The 24012-nt window shown below is 48.8% G+C and overlaps 1 long non-coding RNA gene across 1 annotated transcript; it reads left to right on the top strand.

Annotated features, from left to right (window-relative positions):
- The first annotated feature begins 700 nt into the window (after positions 1-700).
- Positions 701-5645, top strand: LOC116832949 (uncharacterized). The gene is made up of 3 exons (XR_004375562.2): positions 701-1566; positions 1684-1760; positions 4728-5645. It is a non-coding gene; the product is annotated as an uncharacterized LOC116832949 (long non-coding RNA).
- Positions 5646-24012: the final 18367 nt, after the last annotated feature.

The following is a 24012-nucleotide window of genomic DNA, read 5'->3' as shown; positions in this document are numbered from 1 at the left end:
TTTACCTTTGGGGTGTTATGAAGCCGTGAGGGCATCTTCCAAAGTGGGTTAACTTGAGCAAGCATCACCACAGAAGTGAGAGAATCTGGCTAATGAACATTTCTGTGTACTAGGGATTTTCCTGAGGGCCAGGCAGCCAACTCCTGTGGGAACCAGATGTTTCTCAAAGCACTTTGGAAATGTCCAGTGAGTGACAAAGGTTGCACTTTGAAACTCAGGACCTGCAGCTGTCCTCACTCACACCAGCTTTAGGCCAGCATAAGCCCTAATGGCACCACTCCTAATGGAGTTACTCCTAATCTGGGAGCAGAATGGCTCATTTGCTGTATCCCCGTCTGTACATTTCATCTTGCGTGCCTTTACACTGCAAGCTCTTCAGGGCAGGGAGCGTCTCTCTTCTGTGTTCATATAGCGCCCAACACGGTCGAGCCTTGGTCCCATTTGAGGCTTTCAGCTGCTACCATCATGTAACTATGTAATAGTTATAATCAGACTCCTGGGGCATCGTCTTCACTATGAAATAAAGGTGTGTTCATAAGTCGAGTTACCTAATGTGAGGGAAAGTCCCAATGACCACAAGGCAGTTTGCAGCTTTCACACGAGTTAGCAAGCGAAGTTAAAGGCTATGGAGGAGACTGTTACCGACTGCCTCCTTTTCACTGGGGTTTTACCTCACGTTAGTGAATCTGAATTAAAAATACATCTTTTTTTCCCCGGGGAAGACAAGACCACTGAGGTAAATATATATCCACTGGCATGGCTGAGAATCTGCCCCCTGCTCTCTCAAATTAATCTCCAGACTAGCTCAGGTACTTTTATGGCCACTATTGCCATAGCATTGGAGCATCTCACAAGCTTTAACACAGTTATCTTCACAACCCCACAGTGAGGGAGGGAAGTATTATTATTCTCACTTTGTAGATGGGGAAGTGAGGCACAGAGAAGCACAAGGACTTAACTAAGGTGGCACGGGGAATCAGTAGCAGAGCAGGATGTGAACCCATGTTTCCTAAGTTTGAAGTTACGACTCTAATGACTGGACCATCTTTCCCCTTCCTTTTTCAATCAGCGAGCCAAGCAGATATCTATGTATTTAATTTATCCCTCTCTTTGGAAACTTCTGTCAGTTTCTCAGGCTGATGAACACTGAATTCAGGCAGAGACATCTGGAGAAAATGAATGGGCCCCATTCACCCGTTATTCCAGGGTTCCTCCACCATTGTTTTACTCCCTATTTGCTCCATCACTGAGTTTCTCCACTGAGTTACTGAAATCAACAGTTACCTTGGCGTAAAGGTGGAGCACCGCAATGCTGCATCTCACCCATACTTGTAAAATGACCCAGTTCACACCTAGCTGTAACAGTTTCCTGCCCAGAGAGTGAGCCACCTGCACCTGGAATAGCTTTGGAAGCTCCAGGGTGACTCAGGGGCTTGCTTCGCCTTCCCTAGTGGCTTGATGGTGATTTTTACAGGAAAAGGGGCTTGCCTACAGGCTTGTAGCACAAACCGACCGAATCCCCCAATGTCGCAGCCGGGAGATTAATTGGGGCCTGTTCCCGGGATGGTAATGATTGAAAATAAGAGGTTTCTTTGTTGGATTTGGGAAGAAGCTGCCCCTGAACTCCCTTTTATTGGGCTCTGGCCTTTTTCATGTCTTTCTTTCTTTCTTTTTTTTCTTCAGCTGGCTGCTCAACACAAGTCTCCTCTGAATTCCGTTATGTCCCCCACCCCACAGCACCATCTGCTCACCAAAGCTAGGTATTTCTTCTCTCCCCCTATGTTAAAGCTCTGGATCCTGGGCTCTATTGTGACATTTCAACCCCTCTCATTCCTTTGCCTTAACTTGCCTACTACCTCCCTCCTCCCCCAACAAAATGAATGAGGTGGGGAGGGAAGAGGTTTTCCCTGGTTCTGTAAAGAAATGTTAAAGTGTGTCCAGAGACAAAAGCTGTCCCCTTTGCAACCTACCAGCTGCCTCTGGCACAAAGAGGAGAAGGGGGGGTAGGGCCTGCGTGGTTGGTGGGGGCGCGGGGACATTGTGACCTGAAAGGAAAAACCTTGAGAAAGAAACAGAATAAATCTCCCCTCCTTCTTAACAAGAGGGGACAGAATCAAATGCTTTTGTTAAGTGAAGGACTGTCCCCATACCAGTTAACACGGCTTCTTCGCCCCATCCTGACGTCAGATTTTAACTCACTTCACTTTGTGTCTTTCTATCCATGGGCAGAAAATTCAATTAGTCTCAAGCAAGTGCCTTCCTAAAAGGCACAGAAAACGAAAATAATGGGGAGAATCCGCTTTCATCCTGCACAGAAAGGGACTTTAGGGGGAAATACAGATTAGGGAGATAAAGAGAAAGGTTTAGGGCTTTCCAAAAAGATCTTTCTTTCTCTTTTCTCTGATCTGTGGCTTGCTGAGGGCCCAACTCTGTTCTTGCTTACACTGGCATAACCTGATGTAAGTAAGGAGAATAGAGGCTCAGCAAATGTGTTTTGCTGTGAATGACAGTTAAAGTTGGCCCTGTGTTCTTAACTGTGCATACGGATCCCCTGTCCATCTGCGTGATCTGTGCCAGGTTTGCACACTAGGCTGGCTTCAGTGTTCTTCCAGCACTCAGGCTTCTATAACCGCAGCACAACTAGTGTTAACTGGCTGAGACATAAAAACAAACGATTTCCTAGGTGGTACCTTTCCGTGGACTCACTGAAAGCAAGATCCTGATGCTGCAAACTCTTACACCCATGACAGCCCTTGCTATGCAAAAAGGCCCTTTGACATCACTCCCAAGTGCAAAGGCAACTGGCATGAGTAATCCATCTGTTGTGTGATAATGGTAGAGAATCACTGTGTTGCTTTCTTCTAGCACTGGACAAAGAGCTTTATTTGAACAGAACCTCTCTCTGCTTCTCTGCCTAGAACCTCCCTCCTACTTGGATTTAAACAAACCATACACTAATCCTTGCACGGCTCCAAATCAGTGAATGTGCTTGCCTTTATCATTGCCCTCTTTTATTTAGGGACTCGAAACCAGAGCAACGTCCTGTTGATGCCTGATAAAGAAAGTGGGACTCCAAAAAGCTTGCTCATGTTACTTTTATGTAGACTAATAAAGGGATAGCCCACGACAACCTCTTCTGGTTCCTTGTTAGCTGTCCACAGCCCTAACAGAGTTACTGCAACTCCATCTGGCAACACTGTGAAATACAAACATGGATGGAGATGCAGAGATGGATGATGAGAGTCATTGAACATTGGAAGTGGCCATTTTGTCCCTAAGTTCTCAATTTTCCCCACCCAGAACCCTAAACTCAGTCTCATAGTCCTTTTGACACCACAAAGGATGATGAGGTTAAGTTTACAGCAAGAAACCATGGTGTTGGGTAAATGGTCCTTAGGCTCCTGGGGCTGGTCTGGGGGCAGGGTGGTGAGTGTGGGGCTTGGCAAGGGGCTGGTGGGCAAGCCTGAGATGCTAGGTTTGGTGAACGGCATTTGATGGAAGAAATGGCTGGGATTTCTAGTCTCTCCCAGGTCAATGTAGGATTGCTCTCTGGTGTGCAACTTCTAGTGCTTTAGCTATTTTAGTTTTTAAATGTCCCAAGCAATGGTTCTTCCTGCACTCTCCCTGTATTGTACAGAAACAGTTAGAGATGTGTGTGTGTGTGTGTGTGTGTGTGTGTGTGTGTGTGTGTGTGTGTGTGTGTATTTGCCTGTTCTGTTGACTGGTAGAAATCATAGCAAAGGATGAACTCTGGATGATATAACTGTGTTCTATGGGCACAGAGCAGAGCTGTGTCACATGCCTCTTTCTAGGAAGCTAGAAATTCTCCTTTTGGAGGACCGTACATGGGTGGTACCTGCATTTTGCACGTAAGAGCAGGTGCAGAACATTGCATACACATTCAGCAGATGGATCCAGACTAGCTCAGTGTAGCATGTGTGTCCCCTGGGGTGTATAAACAGCAAATGCACGTCTTGTGGAGGGCTACAAAGCTGTGTTGCATTGAGGAGTTCATAGTGGTTACAGAGCAATGTCTCCCTAAAGGATAGATGCCTGCTCATGGCATAAGGACCATCTTTTTGTTCTGTGTTCGTACAGCACCTAGCATGATGGGGGTCCCAGTCTATGTCTGGGGCTCCTGGACACGACTGCAGTACAAATAATATAATGCAGAGCAGTGCTGCATGCGTCATGTATGACAGGGTGGACACCGAGCAGCACTTCATGTGCAGAGACTAGATGGATACAGAGCAGTCCTGTGTGCCCGTATGGGCGGTACAGGCAGGGGAGCACATCATGGTGTGGGCCCAGCCAGGGCGTGGAGTGGTGAGACCACAGGAAGGGACTGGTACCTCCTCTGTGGATGATCTGTCAGCTGATTATCAAGAATGGTAAAACAGTCCAATATTTTCCTGTGATCACACTTCTTGCCTCCTGACTGCACAGGTTTTTTAATCCCTGCTTCATCTCCTGCCTGCCTTCTCTTCCCAGAGCTCTGGGGGCTGCTTTTCAGCGAGGACTGTCTGGTTTGATCATTTTTTCAGGGTTCCTCTTCCAGGAAACGCTGCCCCCAGCTCGTTTGTCTGCCAGTCTTCAAATGAATTTTCTTCTCCCAGCAAGAACACCTGGGGCTACGCCTCAGCCCCCCCCTCTACCACCGAGCTTGTGCCTACGATGGTGCTGCGTGCCAGAGATAAGAACTAATCTATGTTTATGGGCTCTTGCAGGCTGGAGTCTGTGTGTGGAAATCAGCTCTGTTCAAACAGTTGTGGGAGGAGAAAGCGCAGCACACGGTTTTCAAGCTGTTGTTCGATGCGTTTCATGGGCCTGATCCTGCGAGTTGCTGAGCACTCTCAGCACCGGCAGAATTCCTTGAGACTTAAGCACTTGGCAGCAGCCTCTGGACAGGAAAAGAATCCACAAACAAAATGAAAGTCAATTGAAAATATAAAAGGGAGGGAAAAATCTGACTGCCCCTGATTTCAGCAACTGTCTGTTTTCTCTCCCCCTAGGTGGTTGCTGGAGACTGGTGTCTTGTGTCTTACCTAAACAACTGGTTGGATATTTATTTTTTCCTCTTCCTTCCCTTTTTTCCTCATATTTATCTCTCTTGTAACCTTCCTGTCACTTTCCTTCTGCCTGGGCAGATAACTAATGTGTTTGTTGCATGTTTCACTGAGTGTGCTGCATAGAGGACAGCGAGTTATAAAACAGGGCTGTTGGAACACACTTAGCTGTGATGTCTTATTAGTGCATCTGTGTGTTTGCAGTGCATTGACTTGTCCCCTCTGGCATGTCTTTCAGCTAAACCCTTCCGTGATGCCAAGGCTTAAGATATGTAGGATACGGTGGGGAGTAGACAAAGCCATGAAGCAACAGGGAGGAAGGGAGAAGAAAGACAGGAAAAAAGAGAGAATGAGGAAATTGGGGAGCGGGGGAGACAGGGAGGAAGGCGAGGGAGATTGTTTTTGTCTCTTGAGTTTTTTCCCCAGCCAAGTCCCCCAGTCCTGGCCTAGTGTGGCTGAAACATCTGCTGCTGAAAGGGGAATAGTAAACCAGTTGTGCAAATACGATAAAAGGGGATGTCTCTCTGTCCCTGGAATTCCTGCCAGGCTGCACAGACCCATATCCCATCAGTGCTGGTTAATCAGTGACTAGTCCGTAGCCCTGAGCGCCTGCTAGCTGCTTTCATCTCAGGGCCATGGGGAGAGGACTGAGGACAACATTTTCTTCAGCAGCTTTCCAGCTGACATTTGTGCTTTACCCAGGCAATGTGCTGGGGGCATCTTTGAGGATAATACCGCTGCCTGCCCCCATCCCACATACACACGCTCCTGCTGATGGGGGTCATCACTGAGTCTCCCATCTTATGACAGTGCCATGAGCACACAGGAAAGCAGCAGATCAGCTTGTCAGCGGCGCAAGCGGCTTCTGTAATGGGGAACAAAGAGGCTGTTTGCTTGGGAAGTTTATCTTGCAAAGGAGGTGACCGCCAGCCTCCTACTTCCCCTGTCCTGCCCCTGATCATTTCAACAAGGCTGGAGTTCTGCATCTCTTCTTCTTCTACATGGAAAACTGGCGCACCCTCACAAGGCGCACCCTGAGGGGCAGTCCAAACACATATGTACACACCTTACAGAGACCCTCTTGGATACGTCTCACCCCCTTCTCGGACACCCAGTCCTCTTTTCATTTTGTAGATTTTATGCAGAGCTGGGTTTCGGCTTGAATCGGAACAAAAGGATCCCCCATTAACTAGGGTGCTGCTGAGCAGCCTGAGGCCTAGGAGGGGAAAACTTAGCTAAGTGCCTCCTTTGTTAACAGAGGATCACATTTAGCATTTGTCTCCCTCCAGTCCTCCCACACAAATCCCGCTCATACCTCACTCCATTGTTACCCAGCCTGGTCTTGAGCAGGAGAGAGTATGTGTAGCAAGGGCTTTGGTCTAACTCCTACTCAACATGAAGGACAGTGCTGAGTGCTTAGTTCCCTGGACCCACACACAGTCTCTGCTAGGCCCAGCTCTGCACTGCTAAGCCTAGGAAGAGAGGCCTATGGGGCAACAGGCTAATGGTTATAGATGTTATTAAAGGATTTGGTAGAGCTAGTGCGCTAGCTTTTCTCCTCTGGAGACGTGGGTTCAGATACCACTTGGCCACCCATTAGAGGAGTTGCTGATTGCAGCCGAGCTCCCAGGAGACATTTTTCCACATTACAGACTCAACGACACTGGCAGCGTCTCCTCAAGAAGGGCCCAGGGCTGTAATGCTGGGATGGGTCAGGTCAGAATAGCCTTGCTTTGGCAAAGCCATGTTGGAGTCCAGGCCTGGAAGAACAGGGAGATGATGCGGCAATTTTGGACTGAGTCCAAGGAGACGTACAGTGCAGGCAGAGCTGCATTTGGGAGCTCATGCTAGCTCTCTGCTTGGCAGGAGCCTTCTCCTTTGCAGCTTCTGCCCAGTGGAACAGCTTCCTTGTCACTGTCTGCACCCACCCTCCATCTCTTGTCAGATCTCAGCTAGAAACTCATCCCTTCTCCCTTGCCTGTGTCTCTGAAATTCAGGTCTCCTTTTACATATGCCTACAGCTTATCTGCCTTCAAGCCTCCCCTAAATCCCTCCCATCCATAACAGTCACCAAACAGTTTATTTTGGATAAGGAAATATGAGAATTTGGCTTACACCGCCAGAGAACGACCTTTCCGATCACACTGAAAATCTGATTGCCAGGCACCACTTCATCACACTCTGTGTGGCGGGGCCAGATCCTCAACTGGTGTGAACTGGTGCAGCTCCATTGACTTCAGTAAGCCATGCCGCTTTACACCAAGGGAGTATCTGGACCTTTGTTTTTAAAGAAAGCTGTAGTTTTCATTCTCTTGACGTGTTTATCACTGTGTGACTCAGCCAGTTATCTCTGTGGGTCCCCTCTGCAGCGTTCAGGACTGAGAGGATATGATTGTCTCTCATTAAAATCAGGAATGAGGCATTCTTGTAGCTGCACTGTATGTTGAAAGGGAACGAAAACTCCAGAGTGGCTTACCTTGAATTATTAACGGTGAGTTGCGGTTGTGTTTTATGCACCACTTCTTACACAGCGGGATTTTTCCCAGGTAATTTATGGCTCCATGTGCGTTTGCCTTGTCAGAAGTTCTTCTGGAGATAAACAATGGTTTGTGTCAGTTTATCGAAACCTTGTCCCTCTGCACAGTCCAAAATGTGCTAGCTACTGTTTTGCTCTGGGTCATTTTGACCCTGGGTCCTTGTAAGAGTCTTTCTAGTCTCAAGGCTGGGAATCACTCACTATAATTTACTCAGTTATAGGGCATTTTATTTCTCTACCCTCACATAACTAAGACCGGAGTCCTTCCCCCAAGTCTTGGTGGCTTTATCTTTAAAACACCTCCATGGCGCACAAAAGTATTATTATGATTATTCTCACTTTACAGATGGGGAACCTATGCACAGAGCAACTAAATGACTCACCCATGTGTCACAGTACAACACTGCCCCTTCAAGAGGGAAGACGTTCAGTGACCACCTCACCCCCCCACCCCCCGTAGACTGAAGCGAGGGCACCTGGGCCCTAGAGGGAAGGCAAGTGGGAGAGTCAGGTGCAGGAGAGGGCTGCCTGAGATTCTGAGAGCTAGGTAGCAGCAAGGAAGTGCTGGCAGGAGTTGCTTAAGAGAGAGCTCCAGGAAACCCAGTAGAAAGAACTGAGTTTGGATGGAAGCTGTAATGGAAGTGTTGGTGAGACTGACCAAAGCAGGGGACTCCGCATGTGCAGAAGGCTCAGGTAGTGGCCCGTTGCAAAAGGGAAAGATCCAACTGTACTGGGGGGAGCTGAGCCTTGAAACAAGAGGGCTACTGAAAGAGAGTGGATCCCCTGAGCAGGGGTAAGACTCACAGGCAGGGAGGCCTGGAATACTGCATGAAAGGGAGCCATACAGACCTGAGTGAAGGGCTGCAAGGAGACTGGTCACTCTCTGCCTGGCAGGGTGGCTTGGAGAGTGGGGTCCTGGATCAGGGACCAAAGGAACAGTGAACAAAATGCTGCTATTGACTCCAGGTGGGTCACTTGGAGGTGCTGTCCCTGGAAAAGGGAATGGAAAATGCTGCTGTATTTGCATATTCTTGCTGTGGTTGCTAGAGAATGGTTTTACTACAAGATTTTGGGGGAGTGATATTGATGTATATCAAAAAAGAATGTCCAGATGTGGGCTTTGTACTGGACACTAAGAATCTATATTCCTTTCATGGATGGAAGAAAGGGGAAAGTGAGGCAGGCACATCTGTTGTGTCATGGCCTGAGGTAGGAGAGTGCGCCAGATAGGGTTGCCCTATGACACCATGGTTGCACTGTCAGAGCTAGGAATTGAAGGCAGATTTCCTGAGTCCCAATCCAACACCTTAACGACAAGACTATCTGTCCTCCTCTCTCTTCACCTAGCACTTTAGTTTTCTAGTTTTTTGGCTGGAGAAGCCTATACACATTTGGAAAAGGTTGAATTTGTGCACCTGTATTGCTAGCTTCACCCAGCCTCTGTCCATTGAATTCACTGCGTGCCTCTCCTTGTGAAACTCTAGTGGTGGACAGTACATTTGCCTAACTCCTTTGTGCTCCATTTTATAATCCAAGTAGGTATCAGTGTGCACTGTCTAGGACATATGTGGGTGGGACACCGAGTTAAGCCTGCTGCAGCCTTTATGTTTATTATTAGTGTTATTTGTGTTTCCGTAGCGTCTAGCAACCCTAGTCATGGCTCAAGCCCCATTGTGTACGTGCTGTACAAACAGAACAAAAAGATGGTCTCTGCCTCAAAGAGCTTAACATCGAAGTCTAAGACAAGAGACAACAGGTGGATACAGATGGGGGCCTACCAGGAAACAATGAGACAACATTGGCCAGCATGACAGGCAGCAGTATCAGCACACCAGCGGCCTAGCTGTTGTCAAGTGTAATGGTCTCTATATTAACAGAAGAGCTAAAAACAAGCCCCTGGCTTGTTTTTTCTTCTTCTTTGTTTTCTTGGAAAATGGATTCTCCAACCAGAGACTGGGCCGAGTGTGCTAGGAAATCCAGTTCAGCTTGTCCTAGCTTTTCTCTTAAGTGACCAAAGACAACCCTAGGAATTCCATCAGGCTCTAATGGCGCATGGGTGAGAGATGAATCCCCAGTGAGCTCCGGGGACAAAGATTCGGGTTCCGACTCTTGCAGTTGCAGAGCTGATACTAAATATGGGCAAGCAGTGTAACCACAATGGCACTCCTTTGTCAGTGGCCCCCTGATGCGATGGGGATGGGCCTGGGACTGAAATCAGTGTGTTTTTCCTTCACTCTTGCTCTGCGCTATTTGTTAGACACTGACAGTGATCACCTCACTCTTCAGGAAACAGAAGCAGACCCAACTCCTGGCCTGAGCAGCCTGCAGTGTGAATGACAGAAAACACAAAGTGGGCACCAAGTGACTGGCAGACTCAGAAGAGGGGTCTGGTCTACAGCACTTCTTTGGGGGTAGAAAGTGTCCATGGATTATAATGTGTAGGTGAGCTAATGTCTGTGGATCTCAAAGACAAAGCCCCCAACCCAAAGGCCATTGAAGTCAATGGAAAAACTCTTAATGACTTCAGTGGACTTTGGATCAGGTCCAACATGAGCTTTGAGAAGGTATTTGAAAACAAGAGGAAGACAGCCAGGCAGGCTGCGACTGGAGGGAAAGCCAGGTGTGGCGGGACAGCAAGATAAAGGCACAAAGAGGAAAAGCAGGGCAGGGGCTGAGGGGTGCAGTGCTAGAGCAAAGGGAAAGAGGGAAGAAATACAAGTGGGAGCAGAGCTTTGCAGGCAAGGATGAACTTGCTGTGGAAGGAGAAAGGAAACCAATGGTGGGATTCTGCATCCTTTTCTCCTCAAGGGTGTGAAACCGTATAGGGAGAACAGCAGGACAGGGAGCTGAAGAGTTTTATGGTTCTGCATACTCACGGAAAAGTTAGATACAAATATAACTCTTTTGGAAGGCAGCAACATAACGCTACTTTTATTCTTAGACTCCAGTATGATAACACACAGTAACTAAAACCAGAGAAAGACAAAGCAGGCTGCTCCATAAAGCAAAAAAGTACAATTCACCCCACCTTGCTTTCTGCTGGCTCTCTGCAGACAATTGATCGTACACTTCCCTCAGAGTCTCCTAGCCTGCAAGCAGCACCAGAACCTCCTATACACACATTACACACACACACACACACACACACACACACACACACACAGAGTTAAAGTGACAGCTTGCAATTCCTACACTGTCCTCAATACACCACAGAGAGGAAAAGAAATCGCCCCATTGTGCAGTCCATTTTCACACTGTCTCTGAAAGCCTCAGGACAGCACTGGCTTTCCAGATACATCGAGTGGTTTCTCTTCTCTTCTCCGTCCCCCTTTCCCCTTCTATCGCTCTCTCCTGTTACCATTCCTCTCTTCATCTTTCCCTTCTGCCTTGTCCCATTTCCCTCCCATCACAGCCTCTGTGCTCTCTCCCTACCACTAGGGGCTGGCACTCTCCTTGCCCTTTTGTCCGCAAACGGAGGATTTCACTGAGAGGCTCCCGTGCTGTGCCTGTACGTTGACTTGCTGAAGCCATGAGGGCAAGCTCCTCTCCCCTCAAGCGGATGGATCAGATACTCATCTTTCTGGCTCACATTCCTCCGCTGCTCTCTTCGGGGACCCCCAGGTTGCAGTAGCAGATGGTAGCTGCAGAGGCCCGTTGACCTGTTAAACTGCCATCGGTCACTGCCTTCGAAACCCAGTGAGCGCAGAGATCTGTGTTTATTTGTCTAACACAGTAGAATCAGCTCATTTTCTCTAGGCCTGCTCCGTTGGCAGGACTCGGTACAGAGGCGTTCATACTTCTACATCTAGATCATGCAGCTTATTCCCAGGGCAGGGAGCCTCTGTTCCACAGCCAGACTTTCCCTGGCCTGGGAACAGTCTGTGAAGTTCAGCAAGGAAACAGGCTTCACAGGTTCATGGTAGCTATGGACACCCCATCTGTGACCTCTTTCTCCTCCAACCTCTGCCACACACACGCAGCAGGGATTAAAGGAGGCTGCACATTGCTGTGTATGGGAATGGACTGGAAACGTCCTCTTTCTCCTGAGTGGTCTGTTGATATGTTCCAACGGCCACCAGTGTATAGGGGATTGCTGTCACAGGAATGTGATATGCTGTGTATCAGCAGCTGCAGCAAGCTCTGGGGAGGAGCAAAGAGGGCATTTGCCTTTCCCCCCCATCTCTCTTTCCCTCTCCCACCCACCAAACTACATCTAACCATAAAGGATGATGTAGTGTCTACAGGCAGATAATCAAAAGGCATTTGTCAAATGTTACAGTAAAATGGATGTGTGGGGAACAACAATGAACTCGTGGTACTGCTGTGAAACCGTCAAGTGATAGGTAAAGCACCTGTGGGAACGCAGAGTTGCTCTGTGATATGTAACAGTAAGGAGGAGGTCACAGAGCTAAACATTGCACTGTATCTTAAAAGGGAAAGGATAATATAGCTAATAAGAATTTTTCATTATTCATGCTAAATAAGGGGTATCAAATCTCAAGGTTCAGGGTGTCATCTGAATTTTCCAGCCCCTTCAATGTTCAGAATGGCACAGAGGCATTATGGGGTCATTTTCTTTCCTCTGAAAGATGCTAAGGCAGGAATGTACTAGACCTCATGGTCTACTACAACAGCTCCTATGTCCTAATTAGAGCTGGGTGAAATTTTTTGAATGGAAACCTTTTTCGCTGAAGAATGCAAATTAGAGGCCACTGAAACTCTTTGAGACTATGTGCTGAATTTACCAGATGGTTTCAGTCAAAGGGGAAAATGCTCCAAAAAAACAAAACGTTTGTGTCAACATTTTGAAAAGAAACACTTTGATTTTTCGAGTCGAAATGACTCTACCTTTTGAAATTTGCTTCCGTTTCATTAAAGTTGGTTAAAGGGTTATAAAAAGGCAAAAAGCAAATGAAACATTTTGTTTTGGGGCGAAAAAAATGGTTTGTTGGCCTTGAAACTACATTTTTTTTTCAACATTTTTCAGTTTGCAAGAAAAAGGTCAAATATTTTGCTTCAGGTCCAGCCCAGGTGAATTGTATAAAAATGGTAGTTCGCTTCAGGCAGGGAAATGAAAAAGCAATTATTTGCACAGCTCTAGTCCTAATATAAATGTCCTAATTCCGGTAAGATGTGGTAACTGACGATTCCTTCCATAGACTCCCCTGTCTTGTTATATCCCTCAGTTGACTCGTCTCACTGGATTTAGTATTATTGTGATAGTAGGGCTTAGAGCTAGGTGCTCTGCGCGCACAGGCCCTGTCCCAAAGAGCTCACAATTTAAATAGACAAGACGAACAAAGGGTGGGAGACACTTGGGTATATGTTGTATAGGCAGCTAAATTCTCTGCTAGCACAACTCAAGACCACAGCACTGAAGTCAATAGAGCGACATCCGTTTGTGCGGGCTGGGGATCTAGTCCAGGGACTTTGCTCTAAGAGTAGATTTCGCACAGATCCTGGGCACTGGCTGAAGAAAGTGCAGGTTTGAGGAAGGTGGGAAATGGGACACATTCTGGAGCAGTGGAGGCACTGACATGGATTCATGAGTCAGTCATACCCAGAGAAACCTGAGTGGGGCTGCAACTCCATTTGCCAGGTTGCAATGGTATTCTCTCAGATTTGGCCCAGCTGCTCCTCCATCAAGACAGAGGGGTGCCTGGACAAACCTGAGTGGTGCCCTGACCCTGTGCGCCAGGTCGCAACACCTAGAGCAGGAAGCCGGGCCCACTCCAGCAGGACAGGAGCCACCACTGGGTGAGTACTGGACAGGTTCACTCTCCAGTCCCTCCTCCCACCCCCCAGGGCCTCACTTCCACAGTGGGCCAGAATTAGGGATGGGGTGAAGGGAGCTGCTGGGAGTGATCGCTGCTCCCTGGAGTACACCACCACCTTGTGTGGAAGAAGAGCATTCCATAGCGTCCCCTTTGAATGGGGAGGCTGCATCCATCCCTGTTCTGGAGGGTGTTTTTCAATCCTTGCCTGCTGCATGGAGAGACCCAGGCTGAATTTGGAATATGACACCAGCATGACAAAGACTGTCAGAAGGGGAGTGATTTTTCCATTGAAGCAGAAATGCTCTCATAGCTGCAAGCCAGAGGATCTCAGTGTCTCAGTTTGTTGCTTAATTAATGACAAGGTTTATATGGTTTTCTTTAAATAAATAAACCAATAAATTCCCCCTCCCCCGGCCTCCCCTGGGCTAGTGTGGTTCTGCAAGCCTCCTGCTGTCCTTCCTCCAGCCCCCTCCCCCACAGGACACTCTAAGTGGCCGCCCTCCTCTGCCGGCAGATGTGGGCTTCCCCAGGGCCCTAGCCCACATATCAGCATTGTCTGCTGTGGGAAAGGCCAAACCTGCTGCAGCGAGGGCCTGGCAATGTTTACAGCTTAGAGGAGGGAATATCCAGTGTCACAGTCAGTTCTGTTAGCTTCAGAACAATGGCCCTGCCAGTGCACCACATCTCCTTGTTAGCTGCACCTTCAACGGACATGAGAAGCACGTCGTCCCCTTGCTCTGTCTTTCATAGGTAGGAAGCAGCCTAGTAAATAAACAGCAGCTGCTGGTGAATTGGATATAATTGGATCTCAATGGTCATTCTGCATTCTCAGGAAGGCTCATTGATGGCATCCAGGTGGGTAGAACTGAGGCCAAGTGCTCATTGAATATAGAGACTTGGGGACAAACCTGGTGTGAGTCTGGAGTAACTATGCTGACAGAAATGGAGTTACTCTGGAGTGACCCCAGTGTTACTCAGAGCAAGACCTGGTCCTTAGTGGCGTAGAACAAATTCTATTATTTTTTTACAGAGGTGGGCCAGACCTACCAAACTGAGACCTGGGTCTTGAATACCCCAAAGTTCAAGAGTGTTTGAGTCCTTGGTTTGAGTTCAGCCCTTTGTAGGCAAACGGCTTGCTAGGAATTTCAGCTCTGGATCTGGAGTCAGAGACCACCCTGCTCCCCGAAACTGTGTTGGTTTTCCCATCTGGGTGTTTTGGTTCAGGCCTATCTCTAGTTTGCTAGGACTTAAGGTTTCCCATTGCACCTGGTTTCATGTAGTTAGACACTGGGAGTGCAGTGACTGCATATGGCAGTGCCATTGCCTTTGTGTGGTTAGCAGTGGCTCATGTTGTACATAGCATTGGATGTTAGGATCTGTTTTGTAGAGACCACTGATTGTCTGATATAGCCCACCCTTATTGGGGGAATGGACTCTAAGATATACCAGGTATTTTAGACTCTACACAGTGGTTTAGCAGTTCGAGCCCAGAGTTTAGCATCATCAGCTCCTGGGTTCTAAATCTACCACTGTCTATGGCATTGCCCAAGTCATTTATTTCATAGGGTCTCCAAAGCTTTTCAAAAAGTGCTGTGTGATCTTTAACTTCTTCATGCCCAGCCATCAGCATAGGGTGAGTGTATCACCAAACGTCAAGTGCAGCACCTCCCTGACTGCTGCACCAGCACTGGGTACCAGCCTAATCCCACTGTGGAGCTTGAACACATAAGGCGACCAAATGGTCCCAAGCGAACTGCAGGAACATGGATTAAAATGGGATTTAGGGTGGGGATTAGAACCAGTTGATTTGGTGATGGGATCACACAGTAGCATTTGCTAGTGTCCATTAATCCAAGGTCTCACTCTTGTGTGGCTCCAGGAGGTGCAGTGAGTGAACATACAAAGCTGCCGTTTGAGGCCTGGGCTCTGGTTACAAGTGAAAGGAGTTTGGGGGTCTCTGTCTAGCCCTGCTTAGTAGATGTTTGTCCCCATCACCCTTTCAAATGTACAAGAATTCCCCAATCTCACTCTCCAAATTACTGAGACGCCTACAGAAAGGGGATTCCCATAAATATGAATAAAGAAAGGCGATTTTCCATCCCACATGCCAGTGCTCTTTCTGGGCCTGTACAGAGCCAGCTGTCTCCCCATTCCTCTGCATCTGATCATTCTCCTGTTCCCTTCCCGATACCAAGGTGCACCTCGCTCTCACCCTGGAGCTGCATACAGGGCTCTGCTGCTGCCTGACAGAGCCCTTCCTGGCAAGAGCATGAAGCTGTTCCCCTGACAAGGGCAATGAATCACCCTCTCATTCCAACAGGCTCCCTCTCCATACCACACCTGCCATGCTTTAGTCTGGCCTTCCCCTTAACAAGTTTTTCTCCCTCCTTTTGTTAGTGGCTCTTTTCAGCCTCTGTGAAAGGGGCCTATTGGTAGCGTGATGGATTGCACCTTATTTCAATATCAATGCGGGGGGACAGACTCTGTGTGGAAGGCAGCCTGTTTAGCCAAAGTTTGTTAACAGGATCGCCCCCTCGCCCTCAGCTCCCCTCCTTCACCACCACCTCTTCCTTTACACAGAGAAGATGGGAACACAGGGCTGTGACTGATTCCATCTTCTGGAAACCACTTTTCTAACGGCAGGTCAGGGAACAGAAGGGGTGTGTGGGTGTGTGGAGCTTGGGCCGAGGGGAAGCGGGCGGGGTGGGGGAAACTGGGCCTCTTAACAAGATTTACTGAGGATTGTCCAAAATGAGTGCAGGCAGAATGTTAACATCAAGGCCTTGTCTGTGGAGTATTAAGTCCAAAGGACCCCCACTGTTGCTATGGTTTCTTCTTTTCCTCTGCTGCTTAAAAAAAAAAAAAATGAAAGAAAAAAATAAGTTAATCCTTTCTTTTCTCTTAGCCTTTCATCCTTCCCCTTCCAAGTCAGTTGCTTTTAGTTCTCTGTCAAATGCGGCAATCTCTAAAGGAGTCAGAGGATGCCATAAATTCAGCCCTCTCTGCATTATCCCACTTAGCCCACCACCCCTTGGTTACTACACATTGTCCACGGTTTATGGTCCTCAAACTAGGTCAGTTCCCAAGAGTGTTCTTCCCCCCACCGTGTCCCCAGGGCCAGCTTTAGGAAGTGTGGGGGCCAATTCGAACATTTTCGGTGGGGCCCTGGCAGGGATGACTTAAAAAAAAAGTGGAAAAAAAAGCCTCTCATTTCTTTCATGTATTATTTACTTTCCATAACTATATGAATAATAAAATTATATACATTGCATCATATATGCTATTGATTGGCTATTAATGACCGCACCGTTTCAATGTGTGGGTCACCCGCCTCTCCCTGGGGATTGCCCATGTGTTGGTTACGTGCCTCCCTCCCTCGTTGAGCAGGGGTGTGCAGGGTTATTGCCTGGAAACTGCAGGGCAGCAGTGGACATGGGGCTGGCTGGAGGCTCAGGCAGGGGGCTGACTGAAGGTAGGTCTGGCATGCAGGCAGGGCAAGGGTGTGGGGCTGGTTGGAGAAAAGGTGTGGTGGGGCGGGCTGGCTTCAGGCAGGGGGCAGGGGGGGTGCAGCGAGGGTTGCAGCGGCTGGAGACAGAGAGTGCGGACTGGTTGGCTTTCCGGGCAGGGGGTGCAGCGGGGTTGACTGGAGAACATGGAGCCGGGTCAGGGGCGTGCGGGCTGGGCAGAAGTGTGCAGAGCTGGTGCGGGCAGCAGTGTGTGTGGGGCTGGCTGGCTTTGGGCAGGGCTGCAGGAGTGTGTGGCAGGGGTTGGCTGGAGACAGGACGGGGGGTTTGGTAGGGGCTGGCTGTGGGTACGGGGTGCAGAGCTGGCTGCGGGCAGGGGGGGCCGGACTGGTGTGGGCAGGTCACGGGGTGCAGCAGAGGCAGCTGGAACCCCAGCCCTTTAGGTAGCCCCCAACCCCCTTCTACCCCAGGGACCTTTTAAATAGGCGCGGGAGCGCTGGGGAATGCATGGGGGAGGCGGGGCTCCGGCGGCTATTTAATGGACCAGGGTGGCAGAGGCAGCTGGAGCCCTGGGCCCTTTAAATAGCCCCTGGAGCCCCTCACTGCCCCAGGGCTCGGGGGGCTATTTAAAGGGCCCAAAGCTCCAGCCGGGGTTGCAGGGCTTCCCGTGCTCTGGCCGGAGCTCCAGACCGGAGAGTGGGGCTTGCTGCGCTCCAGCCAGAGCCGCCGGGCTTGCCGCACTCTGGCCAGACAGCGGCAAAGCCCCGCGACTCCGCTTTCCCGGCCAGAGAGCGGCAAAGCCCCGCCGCCCTGGCTGGAGCTCTAGCTGGGAGAGCGGGGCCACGCCGTGCTCCCGCTGGCGCTTCACTTAAAGGAGCGGGACCATGGAGCAGACCGCAGCCGGGGACCGAGGTAAGTTAAAAAAAAAAAAAAAATTAAAAAAGTGCCTAAGGCGGGGGGCCCTCTTAGGCGCTGGGCCTGATTCCCCGCAATTGGCCGAATCGGCCTAAAGCCGGCCCTGTGTGTCCCTGGTGAATGAGGCAAGGAAGAGGGGACTCTTACCATGCAAGCTTCTTCATGCAATACTGTATATGCGGTCTTCAAGCTGTCTCTATGCCAACCTCACTGGAAAGAGATGCATGCTTTCAACGAGACAGAATGGCGGCACATTAAACACCACATTAACATACACGCATGAGAGTATAACACCGGTCAGTGTGAATTGCGTGTCCTTTTCTGTGCTGATCCGCAGACAATCTGAGTCTGTTTCAGCCCTCAGCTAGAGAGCTGGGCTGTCTAACTCTAGCTGCTCTCAATGCTGGAGCCCCTGACTTCAGTCTCAAGTGTGTCAGCCAAGATGGTGGCCACCACAAGAGCAACGTGAGACAAGCTAGCCAGTGCTAGGGTAAGCAGCACCCGCAAGGCATTGAATAATCTGACCTGTAAGGTCTGAGGCCTGCAGCCACATTAGGACAGCAGCAGCCATGAGCCGAGAGGCAGAAAATCACATCCTCACATTCCATCTAAATTATATCAAAACAATGTAATATGGAGCTGTTAAGAAGGTACCCCGCCTAATAGTACCCACCATCACCAGATAAGAAAGGAATCTCTTAAGATGTTTAAAGAAAACTTTGTTTGATAGCAGTTTGTCCGGCAAGGAATCACTTATCAACAGTTCTGAGTGTGAAAGAGCTACTTCTTTATTTTTTTGCCTTTATGGTCCCTACTTCTCTATTGTTCATCTGTCTGGTTTCTGATTGTTACATAACTAATTTTGCAAGGTGTAAATCAACTAAGGTGGTGGGGTATGACTGGGTAAAGAATTGTTTCACAATATGTCAGGATTGATCAAAGAATTATTTTGTAAGACTTTAGTAAAATGATGCAGGACTCAAATTTCACTATATAAAATGGGGTCCAAAAGCAAGTTCTTTGGGACCAGCTTCAGGACACAGCCCCAAGATCAGAGCTACTTGACCTCAACACCCTGCCAACCACACTGTGCAGAAGCTGGAATCTTAGGATGACCTGATCCCGACTGGCCATCAGGAAACATTTGTCTGCCTTATTGGGAGGGGTGAGCATTGTGTGCTTAGGGCGCGCTTTCTGTTTTGGTAATTGTTAATAAATAGAGATTAAGGATATGACTGTGTAAGGCTCTTTCACTGGTAAAAGGCCCTGCAAACCTGCAGAAGAACACTCCCTGAGCCTAAGAACTGGGTATCTGTGGGTAATTAAATCAACCAGATTACATCCTGAGCCCTAGGAATTGGGTATGGGTGGCACTGGCCCTAAGCCCTAGGGAACTGGGTACGGGTGGGGGGTGCCAACATCAACCAGGTTATGCCTTGAGCCCTAGGAACTGGGTAAAGGTGGGTGCCCTATAATGTGCAGGTAACAGACCATTGCACAAACGTACAACAAGCCCATCACAGAGCTGGCTCAGCCAGAATTCATCTCATTGATGCCAATGTCATAGACTCCCCATCTGCTTGGCTCACCCGGCAGTAGCGCTAGACCTGCTGATCTATTGTCTCACCAGCTCACCCTAGGCTACTACAGACAAACTCAGTGCCTCTCTCCTGTACCTGGAGCGTACTGGCAGCATGAGCGCTGAACGATAATTCTACCAATGCCAGCATCTCACTCCCTCAGCAGGGGCTGCAGGCAGAATCAGATCAGAACCTGAACCAAAAGAACTGAGAACCCCACGGCGTGAAATAATGAAGAGTATTATTAATTCTGCAGCCACCCATTCCTGGCCTTAGGACAAACCCCCTTGAGCCACTCAGTCTGACAACACCTCAAGGGGCATTTTGAATCATGTCTATATCTCTGGAAAATTTAAAGAAACCTCAAAGCCCAGGAGATGCTTTGTCTCCCCTCCCTCCCCTGCCCCCCAACAGGATTTAATTCAGTTTCATGTCACTGGTGAGAGGAAAAGGCAAATAGAGGGAGAGAGAAAGCAGCACAAACTGTAAAAACAGTGAAGGAATCCTCAGGCTCTCAAGAGAGCACAAGCATGGAAATGAAGTTCTAAATTAGGGAAGCACCAAGGGAAAAATTACACCCCCCCCACACTGAGGTAGAGAAGTGAGTCCCTCCAGACAAGGTCAAGATGATCTGAAAATGCTGAGCTGCCAGCTGGCCCTTCCTCATCTGCAATACCCTCAAGTTTCTCCCACTAGGGATCCTGTTTTATACTGTATCTTTCATCTCATTTGCTAGCTACCCCAGTTTTCTCCTTAGGATTCTGTACCAAAGGCTGCTCTCAGGCACACTGGGGTAAATCTCCAATAAACCCACTTATGTCTATCGACTCTATTGCCTTAAGCGGATTTCAGTGGAGTTGCTCCAAATTTACACTGGAGTAACTGAGATCAGGATCTGGCTGATAAAACCTTGCCTGTAGAACCTCACTGTACTAGGCAATTTTTTTTTTTGGCATCAGCACTGGGTTTTGATGCCCCTGAGCATGTTATGGCTGATTTAATCCTATTGAGCTCTTGGGTGTGCCATCTCACAGCACTGAAAGGTCAAACCCACACAACATGGGCTCTCCTCATTCCTGCTGTGCTGAGGGAGGCTCTTCTACCTAGTTCACCACCAGGGCTCAATCTTCAGATTTAAATCCAGTTAGAAGTGAGCCAGCTTGGCTTTCTGGGCCCATTGTTCTTCTCTTTCACACCGGTGGCTTCAGTGGCATTACTCCTAACCAGTGTCAGAGAAGAACTGGCCTCATTGCTTCTTGTGGCGGAGGCAGAGCACAGCCAACCAGGCAGGTTTCATTTTGCCATTGTGCCTGGGAGCTCCCAGTGACTGCACACAGCCCTGTTTATTGACACCTGTTTTAGGTGTGCCTGGGCAGCACCAGTTGTGCCCACTCCTGGTTTGACCTGCATGGTGGATCTCCGTGGCTGTATGTTCCCGAGCGCTCCAGGTTCCAGCGATCAGAATTGTGCAGCACTGCAGTGTTCCATCGCTGTTAAAAAGCACAACGGCATGAGTGGTGTAGGAAGGCCCCACAGTCTGAGAGAGAGAGTTGACTTCTCTTCTGTTTAGTAGCAATGCTCCCATGCTCACAAGCGTGTGCCCAGGTTAGAACAGGGGAGGGGAGCCAGGAAAACTGGGTTCTATTCCTGGTTCTGCTACTGATTTTCCATGTGACCCTGAGCAAGCCGGTTAACAGCCTTGAGTCTTGGTCGCCCCTGGGGATAATCATCCTTGAGCCTTTTGTCGTCTCCAAGCCAATGGCTTTTGGGTCTATGGCAAACACAGAGCTTTCTAGCCAGAGGGTGCCATAAATTCAGCCCCTTGCTGCTTAATCCCACTACCCTCTCTATCCCATTTGACTGGGAGCCTTTGCTACTGCACATCTTATCTGGCTTATGGCCATCAGACTAGGACAGGTCCCAAGAGTCCAGGACCTGGAGCAGCAGAGGGCCAGGGCTGTAACTGCAAGCCTTCAGAAAGGCTAGCTCTTCTGGTGCCTTCCTAAATCAGATCCTCAGTTGAAAGTTCCTCTGTAATGGCAGGATGCAATGAAGATTAGGGTCAAGCAGAGCTTTAAGAGCTTCATTAGTACGTATATGGCCACCATCACCATAGTGCCTGAGCACCTCACAACCTTTAATGTAGCTATCTTCATGCAGCAGAGCAGTGCCACACAGGGAGCTCAGGTACAGTGACATTGTTACTGGGCCAAGATATCACAGGGAGTCTGTGGCAGCCAGCAGAACAGGGAACAACTGAGCCCTCAGGAGCTCCAAACCCCAGGCTAGCATCCTAACTGCTGACCAGCCTTCCTGCAAGGAAGTAACTGCCAGCTTATCTGCTGTGCTATGACCAGACCTGCTATGAGGGGCTGCAGCACAGAGTGGAATGTGGCTCCTCACACTAGTGTGTTTCCTTGGGGCTGATGAGGTGGAGGCTTTGTTTAGATTGTATTTGGATTCAGTTTCAAGGTTGGGATTGAGCAAATGTTTGAGGATCTGCCAAACTCTTACTTATTATGAAGGAGAGCACTCCGACAGCTATTATAAAGCAGAGCCCTGGGGCTGCTGGTGTGAAGGAGCAGCTGGGTTAGCAAGGCATTGCATCACTGGGGGAGGCGAGGTTTCTGTGGGTGGGGTCCCTGTGGCGGGCTGTTCATGCCCCGGGGTTACTCTTTATTGCAGTGTCTGACAGATGCTGGCAGGTAGAGGCTGGTCAACAGGATCAGCACTGTCTAAAACACAAACAGCACTTCTCCTCTTCAAAAAGGGGAGCTGCAGGGCAGGGATGGGTGAGCATGCTGGAGTCTTCCTGACAGCTGTATTTCCTGTGCCTGTGCCAGGTCCCCCACCTCAGTGTTGTTGGCAGCCTGAAGACCCCTCCATGCAATCGCTAGGCTAGAGTCTCTCTGCTGCTGTGCTCAGGATGAAGAGCCTGTGTTTGAGTAAAGTCTTGGGTACTGCCAGAGATGTACATCCTGCCTTGATGTGCAGGCCATGCAAGGCGAAGAGAGTTTGCTGCAAGGAGCTGGAACCCCCAGCACTCTGTCCTGTTTAAGCTATAGTCCATAAGGTTAGTTAAATGGATTCCACTGGCCACAGGTAATTTAGCTGAGACCAAAAACATTTATACTACGTGTGTACTTTCAGATAAAGAGATTACAAGTCCAATTCTGCATTGTCCTAATGCAACATAAAGGGGGCCTTAGAGGGACAGGTTCTCTCTCCTTGGGAATGCCCCATCAGTAAGCAAGTTCCACAGCCAGTTTAGAGACTCTACCAGGGAAACTGGTCTTATTTATTTAGTCTAAATGTAATTCTTTTTCTGTTTAACCCAGGCCCTTATGCCACGTTTCTTGCAACTGCATCCCAGCTCAGTTTACATGTACAGCAAAGCTGTGTTGCACTATGTTGTACTAAGCACTTGAAGGACTTCTAGCAAATTCTGGCACTAAGCAAGAACCAAGAAAATAATGACAGAATGGAAGTATCTCATAGAGAATTCCGTAATATTTTCCTGGACACTTTTGTGGCATGAAGGGCATCAGGGCTGTGGTTAATTAAGCTGCTCTTTCCATGGCAACAAGGCTGGAATATGAGTGCTTACTTTCATTTACAGTGGAAGCCGTAGTTTTAAGATTAACTGTGAATCAACACCCCCCCTCACCCCGCCCCCTCACAAAATGTCTGTGGTATTTTCTACAGCAGGAGAGGGAAGAAAAAGCCTCTTGTCATTCCAACTGTCCATTAGTATTCAAACTCCTTCTCTGTTTTTATTCAGCTGCATTCAAACCAGGCATCAAACAAGCCTCAGACTATTATGTGATGAAAGCTTTTCCTGTGAAGAAAGCTGCTTGGATCTGCCTTGTGTTTTCCCAGTACATCTCCCCAATGAGGCATAAAGACAAGTTAAAACAGGCGAATTTCAACAGGGCCCAGGAGGATGATGCTGAAGAATTCACCATCCGGCCAATCTGCTGTCTTCCCCTGTCCTTAACAACACTTACTGAATCCTGAGATGATCATTTCATTTCCACTGATTGAATCAGTGGCTCCATCCCCTATGTGTACCTGCCTGGCTCATGCCCACCGGGCTCTGTTGGGAAGGTGGGCAGAAGGGATTTCACACAGCTGGGACTGAGGCTGAGTGTGGGGCGGGGAAGGGTGCCAGGAGTAGAGACAAGGGGGTATTGCTGAGCGAGTGGTATCAACAGCGCTCTCGCTGAGAGTGGCCAGCAGCGCTTTGCTGCTAATGCTAGTTAAAAAGAGCTTCGAGGAGAGAGCAGGATTCCATTCCTGACTCTGCCATATATATGCTATGGGCCTACTCCCTTCCCCAATCTATGTACAGAGGTCACCCATGGATCGGAGCCAGGGCTCAGACCTGTACTGTATGGGCTCCCTTCCTGGGATGAGCATGGGATGGGAATTTTGCCTGTGTACAGACCACAGGATTTGTCTCCATTGGCACAGGAGGGTACAGTATGGGGGTGTATTGGGATGTATTGCAAAGCCCAGCCCTGCACACAGAGCACTGCCCTGCTGTCCATGCTTTCATTTAAAAACAAACCACATTGTCTCTAGTCCTTATGGTTGTAAAGTGAACCTTGCAAACAAGCCATGAATGCAAACAGATGCAGTGATGTCTGCCTGAGTCTGCAGACAGCTGGAAAC

Source organism: Chelonoidis abingdonii, chromosome 9, assembly GCF_003597395.2.
Source record: "Chelonoidis abingdonii isolate Lonesome George chromosome 9, CheloAbing_2.0, whole genome shotgun sequence".
Taxonomy (NCBI): domain Eukaryota; kingdom Metazoa; phylum Chordata; order Testudines; family Testudinidae; genus Chelonoidis; species Chelonoidis abingdonii.
This window is presented reverse-complemented; position numbering and strand designations above follow the sequence as displayed.